Genomic DNA, 26,576 nt, shown 5'->3' on the forward strand with positions numbered 1-26,576 from the left:
ACTACTAGCCATCTCTCCAGCCCAGACTTTGGTATTGTTATTTTTATTGGATCATCTCCTGCCTGGGTATTTTATAAACACTCCTTCTATTGCCTTCTGATTGGTTTAATAAAGAGCTGATGGCCTGTAGCAAAGGAGGAAAGACACAGCACTTTCAGCAGAGGTAGGAGCCGGTGAGCCAAGAAAGCACCATTTATAGCGCTGGGGTTACAGGACTATGCTAGCATCCCAAGTTCCTGTGGTACTAAGGACTGAGCCCCAGGCTTTGTGAATACTCCGAAATGCTATCTGTTGGGAGCAGACTTTAGTAGAAAGCGGCTAGATCAACTTTGCAGCCATCTGGAACCATATACCCTGATGAAAGACTTGGTTGTCAAAAGTCTATAACAGCTGAAGCACACTCTGATAAATATATTGTTTATCCCACATAGCTTGTTTTGCTGTTTAGTGACCTCAGCTGTATGGTGCACGTGGTAAAATGTTTTCACCTGTGTTCTCCTGCTTGTGTATATAAATACCTCAGCATTCCCTTCAATAGAAGAGACATGAGAAAATAGAAGAGACTGAATCACACCCTGTCTTGTCTCCATTCTTTGCGTCTCTTGCCCCAAGAGCCACACTCTCTCTTGACCAGAGCACTTAGCCCCAAAAGTGTTGAGGCAAAGTGTTGAGGCAGAATGTGGGCCTCAACACTATCAATTGAGCTACAGCCCCAACCCCAAGATCTTGTCCCTGAAAAAGTCTTTGGGAAGTCTGTCCCTTTTGTCTCTCTTTCAAATAACCTGGAAGGATGGCCCCAGCTCCCGAAGTAACTTTAGACCTGTTAGAGCTACATTGCCGCCCAACTTCTCCCCAGCCCTGCTTCTCCCTGTTGTTCTAAGATACTATTCTCAAACAAAGCTGTATGCAAATTTACACCTCTGAGTATGCTCACCAGGGATACCCAACATACTCTATTACTCTAGATGGGGACAAGGCCCTTACAACTGTGTAAGGACCTGCTTGAGGTCTCATGGATGGAGTGCTAGAGTCCTATACTTTCCTGCCTTGATTTTTCTTTTGTTTTAAAAATTAATTTTTTTTAATTTATAAATTTTTTAAAAATTGTTTTAAGTCGTTTTGCAGGGCAATGGTGGAGCATGCCCTTAATCCCAGTACTCAGGAGACAGAGGCAGGCGGATCTCTGTGAGTTTGAGCCCAGTCTGGTCTACAAAGCTAATTCTAGGACAGCCAGGGCTATACAAAGAAACCCTGTCAAAAAAAAAAAAAAAGTTTTAAGGGGCTGGAGAAAAGGCCCAGTGGAGAAGAGAACTTGTTTCTCTTGTAAAGACTTGGATTCGTTCCCAGCACCTACCTGGAGGCTCACAACTGTCTGTAACTCCAGCTCCAGGTGTCTTCTTCTGGCCTCCTTGGGTACCAGGCATGCACATGGAACACAAATACACACACATTCAGACACTCACGCGCACACTAAAAACAAAACAAAACAAAGTCAACTCGTTTTTGTTTGTTTTAATTCTTTACATGCACAATCACACAGGCAACATGAGGTCAGAGGATAACCTGAGAGAGTTGAATCTCTTCTTCTGCTATGTGGAACCCCAGAATGACACTCAAGTCCTCAGGCTTATCAGCAAGTGCCTTTTCCTTCAGAGACATCTATCCGGTCCTCCCAGTGACACCCTCACCCCTGCCCTTCTTTTTTCCCAAGTCAGGGTTTTATGTAGCCTATGCTGGTCTTAAATTTACTATATAGCTGAAGCTGGCCTTGAACTCCTGATCCTCTTGCCTCTATCTCCCAAGTATTAGGATTACAATCCCCCTGCCTTAATTTTTCTCATCTTGAGGTTAGTGGCAGAAGGTGTGTTAGCCAGATGAGGTTTCTGTTCCCATGGCCAGAGACCTTGGGTAAGTCCCTTCCTCTCTCTGGAGGAAAGCTAATGTGCAGTGTCAGAGAGTTCTAGCTTCTCTCAAGTCTGCCTCTGGTCCTGAAAATTAAAACAAAACAAAACAAAAACAAAACGTGTCTCAGGCCAGGCAGTGGTGGCGCACGCCTTTAATCCCAGCACTTGGAAGGCAGAAGCAGGTGGATTTCTGAGTTTGAAGCCAGCCTGGTCTACAGCGTGAGTGCCAGGACAGCCAGGGCTACACAGAGAAACCTTGTCTTGAAAAACCAACCAACCAACCAAACAAACAAACAAACAAAACACAACAACAAAAAAAAAACCCAAAACAACAACAACAACAAAAACATGTCTCATTGGTCTTAGCTGCACAAATTCTTTCCTTCCTAAGTCCAAATCATTTCTGTTCCTGTTGCTTCAGGAATAGCAGGGATAGCTTGAGCTTCCGTTGCATTTCTGAGTCAAAATTCATTTTAGTGGGCATGGTGGCACAAGCCTTATCTTAGCACTTGAGAAGCTTAGGCAGACCATGTGTTTGAGTCTGGCCTAGGCTACTCGGGCCAACCTCCTCTCCCTTCCTTGCCAAAAAATAGGGGGATGCTGGGGATGTAGCTCACTTGGTACAGTGCTTCCTAAGTGTGCCAGAAGCCCTGGGTTCTATCCTCAGCACTGCCTGAAACAAGCCAGGTGGAAGCAGGATGATCAGAAATTCTAAGTCATCTTTGCCTACATGGTGAGTTCTAGGACAGCCTCAAATCCATGAGATGTCTTTAAAACTAAGCAGCAACAACACTTTCTCTTTGTTTCTGCCTACGTGGGTGCTTACTGTTTGCCTGACAGCTAGATGCTCTTAGAACAGCCATGAGTGGAACAAACACAGCATCCTCCTCATGGGGCCAAGAAGTCCATAAGAGAAAGACGAATTTCATATAAATAATCATGGTGAGTCCTGGGAAGAATCAGAAGTCCAAGGAGAGTTCAGTAAGCACAGTCTTGGACTCATAGGATAAGGATGGCCTTAGGGTGGACAGGGAAAAAGAGTGGGCAAAGGAGCTGGCATAGAGAATTGTTGGTGTCTTTCGAGACAGTGTCTCATGAGAGCTGCCTGTCTCTGTTTCCCAAGTGCTGACACCCAGCCTAAGAGATCTAGAAAAGAAAGCCAGCTTTGAAAGGACAGGCAAGGGGAAAATGAGGAAAGCCAAGGCTGGAAAAAGTTCTGGGCAAAGTCTTTTGGACTTTGGCTTAGGGAGATAGCTTAGGGGCAGTGTGCCTTAGCCAGCATGAACTGGGGCCTGTGTTTTATACCCAACCCTGTTAAAAAAAAAATTTTTTTTTTTTAGCCTTTGTCCTATGAGTGTTGGGAAGTCTTGAGAAGGGGTTTATAGTTTATTGAAGTAGATAATATTTATTAGAAGAGGGAAGGGACTAGAAAGACTTGGAGTTCAGAGCTCTCTACTTCACAGGCTTGGGCCGCTTCATGTCTTAAGTCCTATCTCTCTCTATGGAGCCTGTTAAGACCAGTTCTTTATTCATTTAGGACCTTATTATGTAATGATTATTTATTTATTTATTTATTTATTTATTTCGAATCTTATTATGTAGCTTAGGCTGGCCTGGAACTTATGAGCCTCTTGTCTCAACCTTGCAAATTCTGGAATTCCAGGTGGGAGTGGCCACAGCTGGTTTTATTTGCTGTTGGGAGCCGACTTTAGTAGAAAGTGGCTAGATCAACTTTGCAGCCATCTGGAACCATATACCCTGATGAAAGACTTGGTTGTCAAAAGCCTATAACAGCTGAAGCACACTCTGATAAATATACTGTTTATCCCACATATCTTGTTTTGCTGTTTAGTGACCTCAGCTGTATGGTGCACGTGGTAAAGTGTTTTCACCTGTGTTCTCCTGCTTGTGTATATAAATACCTCAGAATTCCCTTCAAAAGAAGAGACTCAATAAAGGAGACTAGAGACTTGGTAAGAGACTTGATCACACCCTGTTTGGTCTCCATTCTTCACGTCTCCTGCCCCAGCAGCCCCACTCTCTCTCTTGACCAGAGCACTTAGCCCCAAAGCGTTGAGGCAAAGCATTGAGGCAGAGCATGGGCCGCAACAATTTGCTTCGTTATATAGATTATTTAAGGAGCTGCAGTCTCAAAGCCTCCATCTTCAAGGGGGTCATGGGGTTCACGCTTTTAATCCCAGAACTCGGAAGGCAGAAGCAGGTGGAGCTCTGTCCACCTAGGACAGACCTAGCCTGGTCTACTACATGGTGAGTTCCAGTACAACCAGGGCTACACAGAGAAATCCTGTCTTGAAAACAAACAAACAAACAAACAAACAAAAAACCGTCTTCTCTAAAATGGTTTTCTGTCCACCAGGGTATAGTTGCCCAGGCCCATAATTCCAGCACTTGGGAGCCTAAATCCGGATGATTGACAACGTAGACTATAGAAATAGACCCTGACTCCAAGAAAAGCATACATAGAATTAGACGTGGTAAAACTAGCCTCTCATGCCAGCACTCGGAAGGCACACATGGAAGGATGAGGAACTAAGATCAGCATGGACTACAAGAGACCCTGTCTCAAGACAATAACAACACAACAAAATCCAGGCTAGACTTTGGTGGTGTATGCCCTAAGTCCCAGAATTTGGGAGCCAGTGGCAGGAAATCATATAGTTGGGGATAAATTGGATGCATAGGGTGAGTCCAAGACCAACCGATTGATTGATTGATTGATTGATGTGAAGAAACCTCAGGCTGGATATCAGCTTAGTTGCTGGAGTAGTTGCCTAGCAAGCACAAAGCCCTGGATTTGCTCCTCACAAAAACTGGGAAAGAAGATGAATGTTGGTAATCCTAGCATTTGACACACTAACAGGAATCCAGTTATCCTTGCCTACATTCTGACTTTGAGACTAGCCTGTGCTACAGGAAACCCTGTCTCAAAAACAAAAAAAGATTTTTCTCTGGTTCCCATTCCTTCCTAGAATACATTCAATCCTTGTAAAAAAAAATCCTTTCATTTCCAAACCTTTATTTATTTTTTTTAATCTAAGTTTATTTGTGTGACTATCTCTTTTTTCTGTTTACTAAAAACCCCTAGGGAGGCAGGGATTCTTGTTTGGTATGTTCTGTTTTATTCTTCTAGCAGGGGCTGAGAAAATGGATGTGGAGAACATGTCTGTTATTACTAGAATGTCTGGTCTAGTGCTGGGCCTCAGTTTTCAACAAATCCCAGTCTTGGGCTATCGAGACGGCTCACTGAGTAAAGGCTCTTGTTACCAAACCTGACAAATCCCTGGGACCCATATGATGGAAGTTGTCCTCTCTCTCTCTCTCTCTCTCTCTCTCTCTCTCTCTCTCTCTCTCTCTCTCTCACACACACACACACACACACACACACACACACACATTCACAAAATGAATAAATAAAATGTAATTTTTAAAAAGATTTAAAATAAAAATCATAGGATCTGAGACAGTGGCCTGGGCTCCTTTCCAGGCCCCTCTCCCTGCCTGGCTGCCTGTTCCTTCTGTGGCCAGATCTCAGACAATCAAGCTCAGTCTAGTGGTGGGGAAAGAGCTTGGACTTTGGAACCAGACAGAGGATCCTCAAATCTGAGTGTGAGCCCATCTGGAGTGGGGCAGGGTATAAACAAACAGAATCCAGTGCTCAGATGACCATTAATAACTGTTTCATTTTTTTTCGCTTATGAAATGTGATCATCAAAAAGTTTGATAGCTGTGGTGGTGCACACCTTTAATCTCAGCATGTAGATAGCAGAGGCAGGGGGATCTGTGAATTTGAGGCTAGCATGGTCTACAAAGAAAATTTCAACACAGCCAGGGCTATAGTGTCTTTATCTATCCATCCATCCATCTATCATCTATTTATCTATCTATCCATCCATCCATCTACCATCTATGTATCCATCCATCTATCTACCCATCTATCTATCCATCATCCATCTATCATCTATCCATCCATCCATCTACCATCTATCTATCTATCCATCCATCTACCATCTATCTATCTATCCATCCATCTATCTATCTAACTATTGTCTATCTATAAAGTTGTTATTAGGTCAGCATGAAAAGGCACTTGCCACCAAGCCTGACAACCTGAGACTGATGTGCAGTGCCCACATGGTAAAAGGCTAGAACTGCCTCCTCCAGGTTGTCTTCTGATCACTATAGAGGTGTTCTAGTCTGCACACATTCTCTCTGTCACTCTCTCTCACACATGCATACACATAAATAATAAAAAAAATTCTAAATGAAGAAAAAAAAAATCTGTCATTTTCATTTAGGGATAATTTACCTGCCAGAACATTGGACAAGATCTGGGGACATTTTTGTTTGTTCCAGCTGGCAGTCCTCCTGATTTTCTTTTTGTTTGTTTGTTTGTTTGTTTTTTGTTTTTGTTTTTTTGAGACAGGGTTTCTCTGTGTAGCCCTGGCTGTCCTGGAACTCACTCTGTAGACCAGGCTGGCCTCGAACTCAGAAATTCACCTGCCTCTGCCTCCCAATTGCTGGGATTAAAGGCATGTGCCACCACCGCCCGGCCTTTGTTTGTTTGTTTTTCGAGACAGGGTTTCTCTGTGTAGCCTTGGCTGTCCTGGAACTCACTCGGTAGATCAGGCTGGCCTTGAACTCAGAAATCCGCCTGCCTCTGCCTCCCAAGTGCTGGGATTAAAGGCATGTGCCACCACTGCCCAGCCCTCCTGACTTTCATTGTGTCAAAACCAGGGGTACTTCTAAGCATGCCACATCACACAGGATGTACCCCATAACAAAGCGTTATTCAATCCAAGGAATCAATGGTCCCAAAGTTGACAAATTCTGAATGAAATAACATTGACACACAATGTTTTCAATATAATACTGGGTAAGTCTCAAGCACTTGGTAACTAGAAAGCAAGTACTGTATTTTAGTGTGTGTGTATGGTATATATATATACATATACATATACATATACATATACATATTCCTGTGTGTGTGTCCATGCACATGAGTGTGGGCATCCTCAGAAGAGGCATTGGACTTTCTGAAACTGAAGTTTGGAGTTGAAGTGTAGAAGAGCCCCTCTCCCTGCACCATGAGTGTTGGGAATTGAACTCAGGTCCTCTGGAAGAATGGTAATTACTCTTGACCTCTGAGCCATCTTTTCAGGCCTGATCATATTTTGGGGAGACAGGGTCTCTCACTGAATCTGGGGCTCACAAATTAAGCCAGGCCAGGAGGCAAGGGAGTCTCGAGATATCTACTGACTTTGTTCTCTTAATGACACGATTGCATAGGTGCATAGGCTTTGACATGGGTGCTAGCAGTTTATCTCTGGCCCATCTTCCCAACTCCCTTTCAGAGGAAACTGTCCAGAGGAGCAGGAACATAGATGGGTTCAGTGAGTCCACACCTCCATGGCTCTTTCCCCAGGCATCTTGCAGACAGTGTGATGGAGTGAAGAGGTTCACAGCAAAGAAGTGGTTTTAGTACCAAAAAAGCCTTGGAAAGCAAAGAGTGAGGAGTATGTTCAGGACAGAAGTGCAGTCTTGGACTTTGGACTCCTGGGACCATGGGGGAGGGGAAGGGAGGGGAAGGCTACCACTTTCCCTACCAGGCAGCGGCAGCTCTTTTGGCATGGGTTCCAACTGTTGTCTGGGTCAGCACAAAGACCTCTGGGCAGTCAGATCTAGGACCTCCAGCCTTTCCCTCCCTAACCCAACCTCTACCTCTAACCCCCACTTTGGAGGAATGCTCAGAAGATGAGGTCTAGCTCAGCAAGAAGTTAAGTGAGACCCTCCAAGAGAGCTTTGTGTTCCGTGGTCTGAGGAAGCCTCCTGGATGAACTGGAGAGGGCCTAAGCAATCCAGGGCAAAGGGCAACCAACTCGGAAATGGATTCAGTTCTACTGAGAAAAATATTTAGCAACACTCACTGCTTCCCCTGCTGTGGGCCAGGCACTGTTTCTTACAGAGAGTGACGTTTGGAACAGTCCTTACTAATCTTTACCTAGAGAACATTTGAACGCCAGCTTTGTCAACACGAACGTTTGTCCAATGCAAGGTACACCTAGCATATACACACCTAAAAATTAGGTCAGGCATGATGGCACCTGTCATTAATCCCACTACTTGGGAGAAAGAGGCAGGAGGATCTCTGTGAGTTTGAGGCCAGCATGATGGTCTGCATTAGTGAGTTCCAGGCCAAGTAGAGCTACATAGTGAGATGTTGTATCAAAAATAGATAAATGAATCTAAATTACTTATGTATCTTAGTTTGCACACTTGAGCAGTCACACACAGACACACAGACACAGATACACACACACACAAACCAAATGAGGACAGAGATATCATCAATCTTATTTCATAAAAAACTAAACTGGATGAAATATAGCTTGGTGGTAGAATATTTGCATAGATACCACAGCACACAGGGGAGCCTGCATCAAATTAAATTCCCAATACTCACTGTGTTGGTGGTTTAAATATGCTTGGCCCAGGGAAGTGAATGGCATTGCTAGGAGGTGTGGCCTTGTAGGGGGAAGTGTGTTACTGTGGTGGTGGGCTTTGAGACCCTCATCCTAGCTGCCAGTCTTCCCCTGTTTACCTTCAGAACAAGATATAGAACTCTCAGCTCCACCAGCCTGCCTGGATGCTGCTATGCTTCCTGCCTTGTTAATGGACTGAACCTCTGACCCTGTAAGTCACCTCCAATTAAATGCTGTTGTCTATAAGAGTTGTTTTGGTCATGGTATCTGTTCACAGCAGTAAAACCTTAACTAAGACAGACAGACAGACAGACAGACAGACACACACACACACACACACACACATTCACATAAGCCAAACCTCAGTGATATGAATGCCTTTCTCCAGTATCACACAACTAATTAAATGACCCAGGATCATTGTGATAGACTTTCATGGAGATGGAAGAATGAATAGAGTATAGTCCTTGCCTTCAAAAGCATTAGGATCTCACAGAGGAGAAAAGAAACAGTAAAAATCTAATCCAACTAACTAACAGGGAGGCAGTGACAGAGCCTTGGGGCAGGTAAGGCAATCTAGGGTTAGTTGTAAATGGGGGGCAGTTAGGAAGTCTTCAAGGGGGGAAATGTGGGTGAACTGGTCTTGGAAGATGAGTAGGTAGGTTTTGTCTTTACAGGCAGAGGTCCCGAGAGGCGAAACCACTGGGTTAGGCCACAGGATGTGTGTGTAACTATAGAAACAGATCTGTCTGGAAAAGTTGATATATTGGGCCCAAATTGTTTGCTTGGGCTTAAAGTATTACTGAGCTGGAGAAGGACTCAAGGGGGCATGGAAAAAATTATTTAACAACTGACAAGGTGTGGGCAAATCCTGAGCAGAATGGATATCGAGCTAGGAGCAGCTCTCATGGTGGAAACAGGCCGAGTCAGCACATCTCAAATATCCTAGAAACGGGGTATCAGTTTGCCCACCCAGCTTCTTCCTCATCTTCTGGAAACAGCTTGGGGCTACTTTGTCTGGAGATGTGCTTATCTGACCCTAGTTCTGGAAGGCCTGACCCTACCTCCTTATTTCCCGACATGGATACACAATGAAGTCTACTCTAGCAGATTAGAATACACAGAGATTGGTATAACGAAGGGCAGGTTCAGCAAGCAGAATCACTGAGAACCGTGCCCGGTATGTTTGTTGAGACATGTAAGAAATAAAACAAGAATTGCACTAGGAAAGCAAGAGAGAGAGAGAAAAAAGGCAAGTTTAGATTGTGTCTTAGTTAGGGTCTTACTACTGTGAACAGACACCATGACCAAGGCAACTCTTATAAGTACAGCATTTATTTGAGGCTGGCTCACAGGTTCAGAGGTTCAGTCCATGATCATCAAGGCGGGAGCATGGCAGCACCCAGGCAGGCAGGGTTCAGGAGGAACTGAGAGTTCTACATCTTCATCTGAAGGCTGCTAGCGTAATACTGGCTTCTAGGCAGCTAGGGTGAGGGTCTTAAAGCCCACACCCACAGTGACACACCCACTCCAAGGCCACACCAGCTCTAACAGGGCCACACTTTCTAATAGTACCACTCCCTGGGCCAAGCATATACAAACCATCACAGGTTGGTTCTAAGGGGGAGTAAATATTTGTTTGCATCTGCAGGGGAAACAGTCAGGCATGATAACCACGCTTGTCTCAGCCCTCTGGATGCAGAGGGCAGGAGAATTGTTGCAACTTCAAGGCCAACTGGTCTACACAGTGAGTTTCAGGTCAGTCTGGGCTCAGAGTGAGACTCATCTTTTTAAAAAAAACATCAAATAAAAACAAGGGTAAAAAGAGGCTGTGTGTATCTTAGTTGGTAGAGTGCTTGCCTAACAGGCATGAGGTCTAGGTGTGGTCCCTAGCACAACATATAGGCGGGAATGGTGTTACATGCTTGGAACGCCAGCATTGAAGAAAGGGAGAAAGGAAAATCACAAGTTTAAAGGTCATACTCAGCTACATAGTGAGTTCTAGGCCAGCCTGGGCTACATAAGACAGACTCAGCCCATAGATAGAGGTCCAGCTTGGTGGCATTTGCATGTAATTCTATTGGTTACAATACTGAAGCTGAAAAAAAAAAAAAAACAAAAAAACAATACTGAAGCTGGCTAAAGCAGGATTGCTGAGAGTTCAAGGCCAGCCTGGGCTATTGAGTGAGGCAGCCTCTAGATAAAAGAAATAAAGAAAAGAAAATGACTTTAGTGTGGAGGCACAGATTCCTATCGTTTGAGAAGTAGAGGCAAGAGGATCAAGAGTTCAATATCATCCAGCCCACCTAAGCTATAGGAGACTTTTTGTCTCCAAAAGGAAAAAGAAGAAAGAAAAGAGAGACAGACAGAGAGACAGAGAGAGAGAGAGAGAGAGAGAGAGAGAGAGAGAGAGAGAGAGAAAAGAAGAAGAAGAAGAAGAAGAAGAAGAAGAAGAAGAAGAAGAAGAAGAAGAAGAAGAAGAAGAAGAAGAAGAAGAAGAAGAAGAGGGGGAGGGGGAGGGGGAGAGGGAGGGACAAGGAGAAGGAGAAGAAGGAGAAGAAGAAAAGGTGAATGGACTGGAGATTTAGATTTAATGTAGTCAGTGTCAGAGTCCTTGAGTTAGGCAGGCTGTGGAATCTCTGAGTTCAAGGATAGCCTGATCTACAGGTCAAGTTCCAGGACAACCAGGACTATACTAAAAAGCCCTGACTCAACAACAACAACAACAGAAAGAAAGAAAGAAAGAAAGAAAGAAAGAAAGAAAGAAAGAAAGAAAGAAAGAAAAGAGTACTTGAGCTAGATACGGTTGATACATGCTTATAATCCTAGAACTCAGAAGGCAGAGACAGGCAGATAGATCTCTGTGAATTCCAGGCCAGCCTGGTCTACATATTGAGTTCTGATCGTCCTGTCTCTACCTCCTGGGTGTTGGTGTATTACAACACCCAGTTTATAGAATGTTGGGATCCAACTACAGCTTTGTGCATGTGTGACTGTGTGCATGTACGTGCTGTGTGTGTGTGTGTGTGTGTGTGTTATAAGCAACTACTCTGCCAACTGAGTGAAAGACCTGGTCATTTACTTATTGTTGTTGTTATTAGTATTAGTGTTTGTAACTTTAATTTTTTAAAGGCTGTTTTTAATGCTTTAACCTCCTTTCTAGTCCCCCAAGTGGAAAAGAAAAGATATGGGGGAAGTGGACCTGTTTAGAAATGGTTTTTAGGAGTAAATATCATCTGCGTTGTCAGGAAATCAGCAGTTCAGTTCACAGGTCAGCAGCAGCAGCTCGACCCATTTACAAACACTTCACAGATACACCAGCAGTCCAGTTCAGTAGAGTTGGGGTAGCATATACGAATCAACAGTGGTGGTATGACCTAGCAGGGACAGCCAGGCCTCTGCCTCAGCACAAGTCAGCAGGAGAGACCAGGGTCAACAGGAACGGCAAGAAAAGGTCTAGAACATATCTCTCTTAGTGAAACAAAAATCAGCACAGACAGGAGACCAGTAGGCGTTGTCCTGCTAGCCCTATAGGCGAGTCAAGTTCACCTCTTTCATTGTCTGTTGAGTTTTTAACATTCCCGCTAAACATCAGGTATCCTCCATGGGTCTTGTCTCAACTCTGGAGTCTTAGTCAAACTCTATGTATAAAGTCTGTCTCAGCTGACATCACCCTGCCAATTGACCTTTGTCCAAGGAAGCAGCAAGAAACTATAATACACCACCAGAAGTATTTTGGTGTCCTTTTCTCTATGGAGTGCCGAAAAAATGAGCTCAATTACATAATGTAAGGCAGACCAATACTTGTGTGTTGTTAGCAAAGAATCCTTCATTGCATGTCCTTTCATGCACTTGCTTTAACAGAACATCCTTTCACCTGTGTCTGCTTCAGCAAAACGTTCCTTTACAAGTCTGCCTTAGCTTTTCACCTATATTTGCTTCAGCGAAACATTCCTTCATGTATTTGCCCCAGAAAACACCATCCAACATAACTGACTTTCCAAAGAACCCTAAAATTTCTACTTCAAGTATTAATATTAGTATAAGTATTAGTATCACTAGGGTATTATCTGGTAACCTTGAACTTGCATAGGGTTCCAGGATGACTTTGAACTCCTCGTCCTCCTGTCTCCACTTCCCAAGTACTGAAATTATCTGTCTCTGTCATCACTCTTGGCAACCCCCCAAATTTCTGTCCATTTAGATTTGCAGTCTCGACACAGACTTATCTACTTTAACTGTTCAATAGAACCTGAACAGTAAGTCGCTGTCACTGTCAAAGGACATTCCTCTGATTCTAGCAGTTGGAAGGCTAAGCCAGGATAATTGCAAGGTGAAAGCCAACTTGGGTTACAAGGTTAACTGATGCCATACACACACACACAAAATTTAGGATCAAGCTGGCAGCTGGTGATGGTGGCACATGCCTTTAATCCCAGCACTCAAGAGGCAGAGGCAGGTGGATCTCTGAGGTCAAGGCCAACCTGGTCTACAGAGCAAGGTTCAGGACAGCCAGAGCTACACAGAGAAATCCTGTCTCAAAACACTCACTTCAAAAAAGGGGGGAGGTTGGGGGGGCCAAACTCGTGACCTTGTCCACGCTAGATAACTGTTTTTGGATTTGTTAACTTTCTTTTCTGCAACGCTACACATACATCATTTTCTTTCCTTAGTCTATTTTGGATTTGTCTTATTTATGTGCATGAATTTTGTGTCTCTATGTAAACATGTGCCTAAAAAGGTCAGAAGAAGGTGTCAGATCCTCCAGGAAATGAAGTGAAGGATGTCTGTGTGCTACTGTGTAGGTGCTGGGGACCAAACCAGGTCCTCTGCAAAAACAAGTGTTCTTAAACACTAAGCAATCTCTCCAGCTCCTTTAAACATTTTTTTTTTTTAAATTACATTAATTCATTTCAGCCATAGTGTGAATGTGGAGGCCAGAGAGCATATTGTGAGGTTTGGTTTTTTCCCTCCACCATCTTCCACCTTGTGGGTCCTGGGATTTGAACTCAGGCCATAAGGCTTGGTGGCAAGTACCTTTACCTGTTGAATTTCTAGCCCCTTGAATTTCATTTTTATTTTATCTCTCTTAGATATGGTCTCCTGTAGCCCAGGCAGGCCTTGGCTATATCTGGGATCAAGCCCACTGGTGATGGTATAGGCCTTTAATCCCAGCATTCAGAATGCAGAGGCAGGTGGATCTCTGGGTTAGAGGCTAGCCTGATCTACAAAGCATGTTTCTGGACAGACAGAGCTACACAGAGAAACTTGGTCTCAAATTCCCCACTTCAAAAAAAAAAAAAAAAATGGGACCAAACTATATGTTCTCCTCTATACAGATAAGAGGGGCCTTGAACTCGGGATCTCCTTGGCTCTGTCTCTCAAGCGCTGGGATTCCAGGCATGCATAAACACATTTGCCAGCGGGAACACAAGCAATGGAAATAGGAAACCATAGGAATAAATGCGAGCTGGATGTGCTGTGTACTTGGCAGAGCACTTGCTTGCCCTCCAGTACTTGTCTGAGTGCTAAGAAAAACAGGTGTGGCGTTGTCTATGATCCCAGCACTAGGGACGTGAGTGTGAGAAGACTAGAAATGAAAGGCTATCGTTGGCTATGAAGACAGTTTGTCTAAATAAAATAAAATAATTATAATAGGTGGCCTTTTGCTACTGGCTTCTTTCACTTTCCAAATTCAGTGGTAGTGGACAGCAGGTGACTCAGGAGGTGAAGGCACTCGTGGCCAAGGACCACACGGTGGAAGGAGAGAAACAACTTCTTCAAACTGCTCTTTGACACAGGACACATGTGGTGCTTGTGCCCTCCCCCACACCTATTCACATGCACACACGTTAAAGAAATGAATAAATCCTGTCATAGTCTAACCTTTTTTGGGGTTGTTGTCATCCTGTTTTGTTTTCTGAGAAAGGCCTCACTCTGTAGCCGAGGTTTGCCTAAACTTACTATGTAGCCCAGGCTGGCCCGGAACATATGTGGATTATCACATCTCAGTGCTTCAAATGGTGAGATTACAGGCTTGAATCATCACAGCAGCTCAGACTGAGTAATGGCTAATGAGTAAGAATTGATGTCTTTACATTCTGAAGGGTGAGGATTTCAAGATGGGCTGGTAAGAGCATTAGAACATGGCAGAAGGAGCAAGAAAGAGACAGAGCTTTGGTGGAAGGTGAAAGAAAAGGGGGGACTATCTTTTTTTTTTTTTTTTTCAAGAAAGCCAGTCCTGTTATAAGAAGGGCATTCCTGGGTCTGCTCATGAGAGCAGAGGACCATGACTCAATCATCGTCACTTCAAGAAGTTTCACAGTTCACTGGTGTTGCCCTGGGGATTGTTTCCAACATACAAACTTCTCAGAACACGTTTAAACTACAACATATCTGCTTGCCTTCTTAGTCAGATCTCTCTCTCTCTCTCTCTCTCTCTCTCTCTCTCTCTCTGTGTGTGTGTGTGTGTGTGTGTGTGTGTGTATGTAGCCCTAGCTGTTCTGGAACTTGCTCTGTAGATAGCACTGTCCTTGGTCTCAGAGAGATAGGCCTGCTTCTGCCTCTTGAGTGTTGGGATTGAGGGAGTAGCCACCACTACCCCAGGGTATTTCTCTTTTATAATGGCAGGTGTAATCCCAAATAGGGCCCGCCTAGATCTTCCAGGATAATGTCCCTCCCTTGTCACCCTTTCTTCAACTCATTGGTAAAGTGATGAGAGATGTTGACTCTCATATCTTTGCAGTCCATTTTTCAGCTGCCACAGCTCCTTAGTAATGCTCTTTCTTTCTCAACCAGACATAAAGACAAGAGTCTGTCCTCCCAGGATTTAGGAATTAGGAGCCTGAGGCCAGAGGATGATGAATTTGAGTCCAGTCAGGGCTACATGGTAAGACACTAACTCCTAAAGGTTTTGGATTTTTTTTTTTTGTTTGTTTGTTTCTTTTGAAACAGAGTCTGATGTAGCCCAGGTTAGTCTCTAACTCATTCTATAGCTGAGGCTGACCTTAAGCCCAACACCTTCCTGCCCCCATCTCCCAAGTGTTGCAATATTTCAACACTAGGGAATAAATCGGATGACCAAAATGCTTGGAGTGACATGACTGGCCTGGGGCTGGCGTCTGTGCTCACTTTGCGTTACTTTTCTCTGGTTTCTGGATGAGCAGAAATATTCTACCATACTATGAACCTTGGCTTGCAGGCAGTGCAAGTTCCCAGTAGCATGGGGGAAGGTGGGTTTCAGCATACGATTCTAATATCAACTCAAAGAGAATGCTCCATATTTCAGAAAATTTGCATTCTTTATCATTAAATGACAATTTTTCAAGATGTGCATTTTCTGTAGTAAGAAGTTCACATTTAAAGGGGGGTAAAGACAGGTTCTCAGGGCCTTTCTCTTTGAGAGAAGCTCCCCAGCTTCCAGCACATTCCTTTATCCTGACATTAGCTCTGGGCCATCATTAGACAAGAATAGCCAGTGGGAGCCACATACAGCTTTGGTACCCCAGTTCAGTCATTCATGACGCCCCAATGACCAGAGTTCACAGTCTGTGCTTGGCACCCAGACAGGGTTATGACAGGCAGTGTGTTTGTTAGACACAATGTCCTTTCAGCATGCAACCAAACAGCCTTAGCTTGCTGGCTGTGACCAGCAGAGCAGGTCCAGGCTGAGTCATTGCTAGGCAGTTTCACAACCTGTTTGTCCACTAGGCCATAGAAGCTAGGCAGGATTCTGGATGCTTGGTCTTTTACATCTCCAGGACAAAATGGTGCATCCTCGTGCAAGAGGAGATTGGCTCAGTCAAACCCATCCAATCTTCATGCAGAAGTTTCTTCAAACATCTTAAATTCTCAATTTGCCTTGAAGTACAATCTTAAGAAAGGAGAAGTTGTAGCAAGCCTTCATTCTTCAAGTGTAAAATGGGAACTAGATATGCATTTTAATGATTGTGTAGTATACATACCATATAATACAACCTTTATGGCAGCCTAGTAAGATTGTTGTCGTTATTTAATTTGACAAATGAAAATACTGGGATTAGAGTTGTTATGTCACTAACCAAAATCACACAGGCAGTGCAGGGTGAGGGATCCACCCAAGTCTACATGACTAAAGAAATTATACTAACCTGGGCTTCATAATGACTTCTAAGCCAGCCTGGGCTACATAGCAAGATCTTGTCTTGTTTCCATTAGCCTGACAACCTGAGTTTAATCCCTGGGAACCACATGTAGGAAGGGGAGAACTACTCCCACAAGTTTTCCTCAGACCAAGAGTGCTGTGGTACACCCTCCCTAATACAGATATAATAAAATGTACTATAAAGTATTTACACACATATATACATGCACACACACACACACATAATATAATACAAATAGGTGGGCGGTAATGAGGCATGCATGCCTTTAATCCCAGCACTCAAGAGGTGGAATCAGGCAGACCTCCAGGTTTGAGGCTAGCCTGGTCTATATAGTAAGTTCTTTTTTTTTTTTTTTTTTTTTTTTTTTTTTTTTGGTTTTTCGAAACAGGGTTTCTCTGTGTAGTCCTGGCTGTCCTGGAACTCATTCTGTAGACCAGGCTGGCCTTGAACTCAGAAATCTGCCTGCCTCTGCCTCCCAAGTGCTGGGATTAAAGGCATGCGCCACCACTGCCTGGCTATATAGTAAGTTCTAAGACAACCAGAGCTACACAAAGAAACCCTATCTTGAAAAAAATTTTTTAAAATATGCACATATATGCATATATTACTATATTATATTTAATTTTTACATATATATTTTTACACACATATATATAATATATAATATATAATATATTATATATATATTACAAATAGGAGTCAAGGGTGGTGGTAATCCTTGTATTTGGGAGGTCAACCTGGGCTACAAAGTGAGCCTCTTTTGCAAAACTCTCCAAAATTGAAAATGAAGAGATTGTGCTGAGAAGAAAACAGCAAGAAGAAGCCTGCATGAGGGCTTGCTGCTTTACAGAGTCCATCACTGGGCAAGCCCCTTCTGCTCCGCAGGGCTTGGTTTCCTGGTCCTTGTGTAGAGTCTGAAGCCTCTGAAGACATCATTCTCACTCCAGTCTATAGTCTGTAATTTTAGGTTAGAAGGATTTCCCCCTAAGTCACACCTAGAACACAATCCCGATCTTGCAGTTTGTTCCTGACCTCCCTGCAGGAGAAGCACAGATAACAGAGGTGACAAATCCACACTGCTTGCAGTTCTTGCTTATAGCATTTTGGTGTTTTGGCGTTGTTGTTTGTTTTTCGGTTTTTTGTTTGTTTTTTTACAGTTCCTACTGAGCCACATTGCACCTGCACCCTTGGGATGGCCAGAATGCTGGCACTGCAGTCTTGGTACATGCCACTGTGCTAGGTGTGTCACACGGGGTTTCCTGTTCATCGTTGCTAGGCCATAGAAGTTGCCTGGCTATAGGAGGTGGAGCTGGTGTCTCAGCCTCTGAGTATTTGCATCTTATCTTTACAGCTCTCCGGAGCCTCCTCTGGTATGAGGTAATGGATGGAAAGCCTGTGGGGGAGCTGAGGCATGTGCGTTATCACATCTGAGACCAGAATCTCGAACCATTTTTGCATCTACAGTTGCTACTGTGGGCCTTTGTGTGGCCTCTTAGTATAGCTAATGGCTGATAGACTCCATTAACCAAGGACGAACGGTGGAGGTGTCATCAGCCCCCACCCAGTGAGGTCTCCTCATCACTAACAACTTTGGCCTCTAGTGTGACATTTTCTAGATGTTTGTAGCGGTGTGGCCTCTCTGAGCACTCCCTCCTTTCTCTCCCCTCTGTTTCCTGGTAGGGCTTTCTCTCATATTCTGCTTTTGCCTTTTTATCCAATGCTGGGGATTGAACCTAGGACCTCACTCGTGCTCACTAGGACCATATTGTTAAGGCGGTTCTCTCTCTCTCTCTCTCTCTCTCTCTCTCTCTCTCTCTCTCTCTCTCTCTCCTTCCCTCCCTCCCTCCTTCCCTTCCATTCTATTTCTTTTTTTTCTTACTTTTTTAAAAAATTAGGTTAAGGGTCTGAAGAAATGGCTTAGAGGCCAGGCAGTGGTGGTGCACGCCTTTAATCCCAGCACTTGGGAGGCAGAGGCAGGCAGATTTCTGAGTTCAAGGCCAGCCTGGTCTACAGAGTGAGTTCCAGGACAGCCAGGGCTACACAGAGAAACCCTGTCTCGAAAAACAAACAAACAAACAAACAAACAAAAAAAAAAAAAAAAGAAAGAAATGGCTTAGAGGTTAAGAATACTTTATGTTCTTCCAGAAAATCCAAGTTCTGTTTCTAGCACACATCAGAGGCTCACAACCTCCTGGAACTCTAGCACCATGTGCTCTTAAGCCCACTTCTAGACACCATAGGCACCTGCACTCACACATGCAGATGTCCCCAGACACTTAGTTGCAAAATAAAAACAAAGCTTTAAAAAAGCAATTGTATGTGGTGTGTGTGTGTATGTGGTGTGGGTGGGGTGTGTGGATGTGGGGTGTGACAATATGTGTGTGGTGTGAGTATGTGTGTGTGGTATGTGTGTTTTGTGTGTGTGTGGTTTAAGTATATGTGTGTGTGGTATGTGTGTGTGTGTGGGTTTGTGGGGGTTGTGGGGAGTGGATATGTGGGGGGGGGGCGGGTATATGTATATGATGTGTTTGTGTCTGGTGTCTGTGTGTGGTGTGTGCATGTAGTATGGGTATGTGTGTGTGGTATATCTGGTATGAGTGTGTGTGTAGTGTTTGTGGTGTGGGTATGTATGTGATGTCTATGTATGGTATGTGTGTGTGGTGTATATGTGTAGTATGGGTATGTGTATGTTGTATGTGATGTATGTGTGTGTGTGTTATGGGTATGTGGGGGGGGGGTGCGCACGCGCGCGCACTTGTTCATGTATGCACGCACCTAGGGGCTAACAGAAACCAGAGGAGCATGGCAGGGACCTTGCTCTACCACTTTTTGCTTTACTGTCCTCAGACAAGATCTGTCAGTGAAACTGGAGCTAGGCTAGAGACCTGTCTCTCCCCGAAAGTGCTGGGGTTACAAGCTCCTGTAAACCATGCCAAGTTGGGGATTTGAACTCAAATCCTCAGGCTTGTGCTGCAACTGCTTTTGTCCTCTAATGCATCTCTCCGGCCCTAGAATTTTCATCTTTTCCCCTTTTCAGAAAAGACCTAATTAAGTGCTCTAGGCTGGCCTTGAACTCACACTGTCACTACTCAGGTAGGCCTTTACCTCTTTTTTACTTTATTTCATGTGTATGAGTGTTTGCCTGAATGGGTATGTGCACCACTTGAGTGCCGATGCCTGTGTTCAAAAGAGAACAGTGGATCCCCCAGAACTGGAGTTACCAATGGCTGTGAGCCATCACGTGGGTGCTGGGAACTGAACCTGGTTCTCTGTAGGAACAACAGTGCTCTCTTTTTTTTTTTTTTTTTTTTTTTTTTTTTTTTTGAATTCTTTATTTATTTTATGTACATGAGTACACTGTCACTGTCTTCACACACACCAGAAGAGGGCATCAGATCCCATTACAGATGGCTGTGAGCCACCATGTGGTTGCTGGGAATTGAACTCAGGACCTCTGCAAGAGCAGTAGTCAGTGCTCTTACCTGCAGAGCCATCACCCAACCCTGCAGCAAATGCTCTTGACCCTGAGCTATTGCTCCCGGCCCTTATTTAATTTTTAAGACAGAGTCTCCTGTAACCCAGGCTAGCTTTAAGCTAGCCAACTCCTTTTTATTTGTTCTTTGAGACTGGGTTTTTCAGTGTAGCTCAGGGTGTCCTAGAACTTGATTTATAACTCTTTATAAATCAGGCTGCCTCTGCCTCACTCCTTTTTAAAATATTTAATTATTTATTTATTTTTGGCTCTTCCAGCATCTGCCTCCTGATTGTGGCATTGTAGCTGTTTGGCACCATGCCTGCCTGACTTTATTTACATGCTCTTGTATTCCATCAACTGAGCTATATACATCTCCAGCCTAAGCCTTACATTTTTCATAAAAAAAGATTACTTTTAAATGTGTGTGTGTGTGTGTGTGTGTGTACTTGTGCATGAGATCACAGTGTCTGAGAAGGCTGGAATCGTCACTCCCCCTGAAGCTACATTTATAAGCAATTGTGACCCGTCTGACTTGGGTGTTTGGAACTGAACTTAGTTCCTTTGTAAAAGCAGTACATACTATTGACTATACAGCCCTCTCTTTTTATTCATTGTTTTTTTTTAAGATTTATTTATTTTGCTGGACAGTGGTGGTGCACGCCTTTAATCCCAGCACTTGGGAGGCAGAGGCAGGTGGATTTCTGAGTTTGAGGCCAGCCTGGTCTACAGAGTGAGTTCCCAGACAGCCAGGGCTATACAGAGAAACCCTGTCTCAAAAAAAAATTTTTTTTATTTACTTTATTGAATGTGAGTATACTGTAGCTGTCTTCAGACACCCCATAAGAGGGCATCAGATCCCATTACAGATGGTTATGAGCCACCATGTGGTTGCTGGGAATTGAACTCAGGACCTTCTGGAAGAGCAGTCAGTGCTCTTAACTGCTGAGCCATCTCTCCAGTCTCTTCAGCCCCCTCTTAAATGCTTATTCTCCTTCTTCAGTCTCCCTGTAGCTAGGTTTATAAACCTATACTACCACAGTAGGCAATAATAAACAGTTGTTGTACAGGTTAGAGCCCAGGGCCTCACACATGTGAACCAGCCACCCATGCTTCTTGCTTCTTCACAAAGTTTTCTTTGAAGCCTGTATCTCAACCAGCCACCCATGCTTCTTGCTTCTTCACAAAGTTTTCTTTGAAGCCTGTATCTCTTCTGCACTGTACGGATGCAGATATACAGAGCGGCATATGAACCTTTGACTCAAGGAAGGGGTTAATGATAAAGAGATGTTAAAGGACCAGAAACCCAGAGCAGAGCTCATGGCAAACTCTCTTCTGGCAACCAGCAAACCGTGAGACCTCCATCTGCCTCAGAGAGCTGGTAAATGGAGTAACCGAGGGAGAGAGATTTGCAGAAAGTGTTTACCTGGGCGCCGGGCCCCAACAAGTGCTCACTAAAGGAAGCTGTCTCTAAGAGCCTCTGTCCAGGAAATCTGAGCCCCAGTGGGTTAATTATCTTCAGACAGAAAACAAGGCTGACTTCCCCAGACAGCGGGGGGGGGGGGGGGGGGGGGGGGGGGGGGGGGGGGAGGGGGGGAACGACAGACGACCCAAACAGACAGTTACAGTTCAGCTAAAGTAAGAGCTGATCGTTAATCTTTTATGGATGTGTGTAATACATTAACTATGATAGCTATCCTCTGGAGGCAGCTTAACCCCTGGTCAACCTGCAGCTGGGATGAGTTGGCTGGATAGAAGGGAACAGGTAAATGTGGCAATTATCTTCAGGCAGCAACTTTCTAAGTAACCCCCACCCCAGAATAAATGGTTCCTGCTGTTTGTCACCCAGGGGTGGTGCTGGAAGATAAACTCTAGAGTCAGCACCCAGGGAGGAGCATTAGACACCGAACAACCTGGCGAGTTTTCCTCTGTCCTCCCAAACCAAACTCCTTAAGATTAAGGACTGTATCATTTATTTGTCGCCGGATGTTTCCTGTTGGTGCATTACTATTAAAAACAAGCCGGAGTTATCATAATAGGAGACAAACAAACAAACAAAGCCAATCCAAAGTGCAGAGCCACTAATGCTGTGCAGCTTTGTGGAGGACGACTCTGTAAGGTTCAACTCCTTTTCTCAATGCTAACGTGTTTGAACCCATGTGTGCTAGGTTTCACTTATAATGAATGTACAGACACCTGCACTTAGAGGGGTTTCTCTTGTTCTTTTTTTCTTTAGTGGGGCAGAGGAGGGTGGACAAGGACTTCTGTAGTTCAGGATGGTTTGGAACACAATATGTAGCCAAGGATGACCTTGAACTCCTGATCCTCTTGCTGGGATCAAAGGCATGTGCCACCTCACACTGTTAGCTGGTGGTATTTTATCTGCTAGGCACCTCCTTCTATCACCAAACTACAACTCAGCCCATTACTGATTTAAGACAGGATCTCTTTAGGTGGCCAGGCTGGCCCTGAACTGGCAATTCTATTGGGATTATAGGTGTTCAACATCACGCTCACAAACTGTGGTCTTGTTTTTAATTTATTTTAAGTTGTTATTGGTGTGCATATGGTGTGTGTGTGTGTACACCATAGGCCAACTTTTGGGAGCTAATTGTCTCTCCCCACCAAGTGATCTGGGATCAAACTCAGGCCATCAGGTTATCTCTTTTACCTGCTGAGTCATCTGGGCAGCCTCTTACTAGTTGGTTTTGAAGTGGAGTATTGTTATGTTACTAGCTGCTGGGGTTCAGTGATCCTCCTGCCTCAGCTTCCTAAGTAGCTGACACTACAGGTATACTCCACTACGTCTGGCTTGGATGACTAATGAAAACAGGTGGCCAGAGAAGGCACAGCTAATAAAAATGAGGAGGGTTTGAGAGAGACTTCAGAGATAGTAAAGCCCACTTTGCTGGCATGAAGATCTGATATCTTCATGATCTCAGAAACCAAAGAAATAAAAGGAACATTGTAGCATGCTTGTCTTCACCCCTGTGCAGGGGAAGCTGAGACTGTGGACCTCTGGGTATTGCTGGTCAGTCAGCCAGCCAGTCTAACCTACTTGGTAAGCTCTGGCATGAATGAGAGTTTGTCTAAAAAAAAAAAAAAAAAAAAAAAAAAAAGAAGGAGAAGGTGAAGAGCAACAATAGTAATTATAGTTGACCTCTGGCCTCCACATGTACTCTGGCACACATACATATGAACCCCCTCACACACACCCATTTACACACACACACACACACACACACACGCTTTAAAAAAAGATTTGTAGGGAGGTAGAAAGCAAGAGAATAAACCCCACAGGTTTCTGGAAGGCTGAACAACGGCAGAAGACTGAAGCGGTGAAGAACCTTAGATCTGTGAGCATGGCAGAGCTGGAGTGAGCAGCACAGGTTGGGAGGGTTGGCTGTACCTGGTCAGAGAGCCAAAGGACGTGGGCAGAGCATCTCAGCACTTAATCGCCTTGATTTTACTCTCACAGAGATAGGAACAGACTTGGCACCACAGAGAGCTGAATTTAAATATGAGCTCAGACATTTAGTAGCAGTGTGGCCTCTCTCTCTCTCTCTCTCTCTCTCTCTCTCTCTCTCTCTCTCTTTCTCTCAAGTGTTAGGATTACGCCAGGCGGTGGTGGCGCACCCCTTTAATCCCAGCACTTGGGAAGCAGAGGCAGGCAGATTTCTGAGTTCAAGGCCAGCCTGGTCTACAGAGTGAGTTCCAGGACAGCCAAGGCTATACAGAGAAACCCTGTCTCGAAAAACCAAAAAAAAAAAAAAAAAAAAAAAAGTGTTAGGATTACAAGTGTGCATCACTTGTAATGCCCAGTTCCTGTTCCTCTTTCAAATTTTCACCTTATCTAAGCTTTAATAGAAGCCTGGTTGTCTCAGTGACCCACATAAATCACTGGACATTCTGTTCTGAAATTAGCATATATATAGGAGAAGCAGGCTTCCTCCAGTCATGACCTCACAGAACACTTATCATTTGCCCAATCTTGTAGGAGAAAAAACAAAAAAAACAAAAAAACTACTACTATAACCTCAGCCACCCAAGGCAAAAATCTGGATGATTCTGACTCTGCCTTCTCTCTCTTCCCTCCGTTGGCTGGTCATTAAACTTATTCTGTCTTCTCATCCTCCTTCTTCTTTAGGACAGAGTCTCAGGGGAGGGGCAATAGTTTAGTGATAAAATACTTGCCTCAAATGCATGATGTCCTACATTCAGTCTCTATTATATCAAATAATATCCCCAAAGAGACTGGGTTTTATGTATGCTGAGCCAGTTTCAAACTTCTCTGAAGTCCTAATCTTAATGCCTCCAGCTCCCAGGTCCTGGGATTATGGGTGAGCACCTCCATCACTCTGGATTCATCCTTCAACTGAGGACTTCACATATGCAAGGCAAGGACTGTACCTGTTGACCTACACTACCGTTTTACTATGGCCTTTAATTCAGGGTGGAGGACAGCATGTAGCCCATGCTAAGTCTGCCTTTGTCTCCTGAGTGCTGGAATTAAAAGCATGTACCACAAGGACCTGCTTACACTGCCTTTTAAATTCCATTTATTGTTTATTCTTGTGTGGGGGCACACATGTGCCATGGTAGAGATGTGGAGGTTGGAAGACAACTTTTCGGACTCCCTCATTCCAACATTTGGGTCTCTGATAGCCAAGGCAAGTTATCAGGCTTGGTGGCAGACATTTTTTTTTTTAACCTACTATGGCATAGCGCCAGCCTCTTATTGTTTTGTTTTTACTAGCATATATTAATTACACATAATCATGGGTTTCATATGACGTTTTCACACGTGTACAGAATATATATTGGTCATAGCCATACATAGCCCACTAATCTCTCTAGCCCCTTCCCAATCCCACTGATCCCCCCACTCCTTCCTGACCAGTCCCCCTTTCTACTTCCATTTTGGTTTCCCCAATGAATTTCATTGGGTTTGTTTACAGGAGCATGTGTGTTTTGTCGGTAGCTCGCAGCACTGAAGAAAATGTCTCTCCTTCGCCTATTAAACTTTAATTGCTGGAAGTCTTTAGGGAGGGGTGGGGCTTCCCAAACCTCTCCCTTCCCTCTGACAGGATGAGCCCAATCTTAAGCAGATCTAGTATAGGTAATCGCAACTCGGTGAGTTCAAAATGGCTACGACCACACCATGCCCGGAAGTCAGCATTTGACAACAGCAGCAGCAGCACCACCCTTTCCTCAGGCCTCCTCTTCTGTGATGCTCTCTGACCTGTGGAGTTTTACTGAGGTCTCTCTCACTCATGGCTGAGCATCCAGCAGTCAGCAGTCTCTAGTCTTATCCCTCTGATCAACTGGTGAGAAGTGACCCCTGCCCATTGCAAAAAGAAGCTTCTCTGAAGAAAGCTGACAGCACTGTTAACCTATACCTATAAATGTAGCTATTTGAAGGCAATTTGGCTGGTACCTCATGTCCTCCAGCAAAACAACAGCAGTGTCTTCTACTAGTACCAGTGACCTCACAAGCCACAGGCTTTTGACTAGGTTTACAGTATCATATTGGAATTCCTCCTGTGGTGTCGGCCTCAAACCCAACCAAAAAGTCTTAGTAGCTAGTTACTCCATATCAGAAGTGTCATGGGGTTGGTGAGATGTAAATAAGGGCCGGGAGCAACAGCTCAGGGTCAAGAGCGTTTCCTGCAGGGTGGGGTGATGGCTCTGCAGGTAAGAGCACTGACTGCTCTTCCGGAGGTCCTGAGTTCAATTCCCAGCAACCACAGGGGTGGCTCACAACCATCTGTAATGAGATCTGATGCTCTCTTATGGGGTGTCTGAAGACAGCCACAGTGTACTTACATATAATCAATCAATCAAATCAATCAATCATTCATTCATTCAATCAGTCAATCAATCAATCTTTGGGCCCGAACAAGCAGGGCTGGAGTGATCAGAGCAAGCAGGGCCAGAGAGAGAAGGAGAAGAAAGGGGGAAAAATAGAAGTGTCAGTATGCAACAACAGTTTTGCTTGTCTAGTCTCTAGTATTGCATGTAGGTTCATAGTGTATGCTATTTCTCCCCTCTCTATGTGGTGTGTGTGTGAATTTTGAGACAGAGTCTCATTGTGTAACCCTGGCTGGTCTGGAACTCACTAACATAGCCCACACTACCCTGGACTTCACAGAAATCTATCTGCCTCTGCCTCCCATGCACCACCAGGATCAGCCCTCCATGTTATTCAATGTCATCAGCTAAATGAATAGGGTGGTGGCTTACACTCACACTTGCCTGAGCCCTGAGTTCCTGGAAAGCTTGGGCTACATCTTTTTTTCATTACCCTTTTAGAAGATTGCATTACAGATGTTATTAGTATCCTTTACAGCGCTGCGGATCAAACCTTAGGCCTGAAGCCCTCAACCACTGAGCTATATAGCCCTGCATTTTTCTTAATCTTAAATACTCAATTTCTTGATGTTGTCTGAATGTCATAAGTGATGGTGTAGATAAATACAGAACTAGATCATTCCAGGAGTAGAAAGAAAGATGTATCGGAGATCAAACTGTCAAGGTCACAGGATGGGGCAGCAGA

This window comes from Arvicanthis niloticus, chromosome 5, assembly GCF_011762505.2.
Source record: "Arvicanthis niloticus isolate mArvNil1 chromosome 5, mArvNil1.pat.X, whole genome shotgun sequence".
NCBI classification, from domain to species: domain Eukaryota; kingdom Metazoa; phylum Chordata; class Mammalia; order Rodentia; family Muridae; genus Arvicanthis; species Arvicanthis niloticus.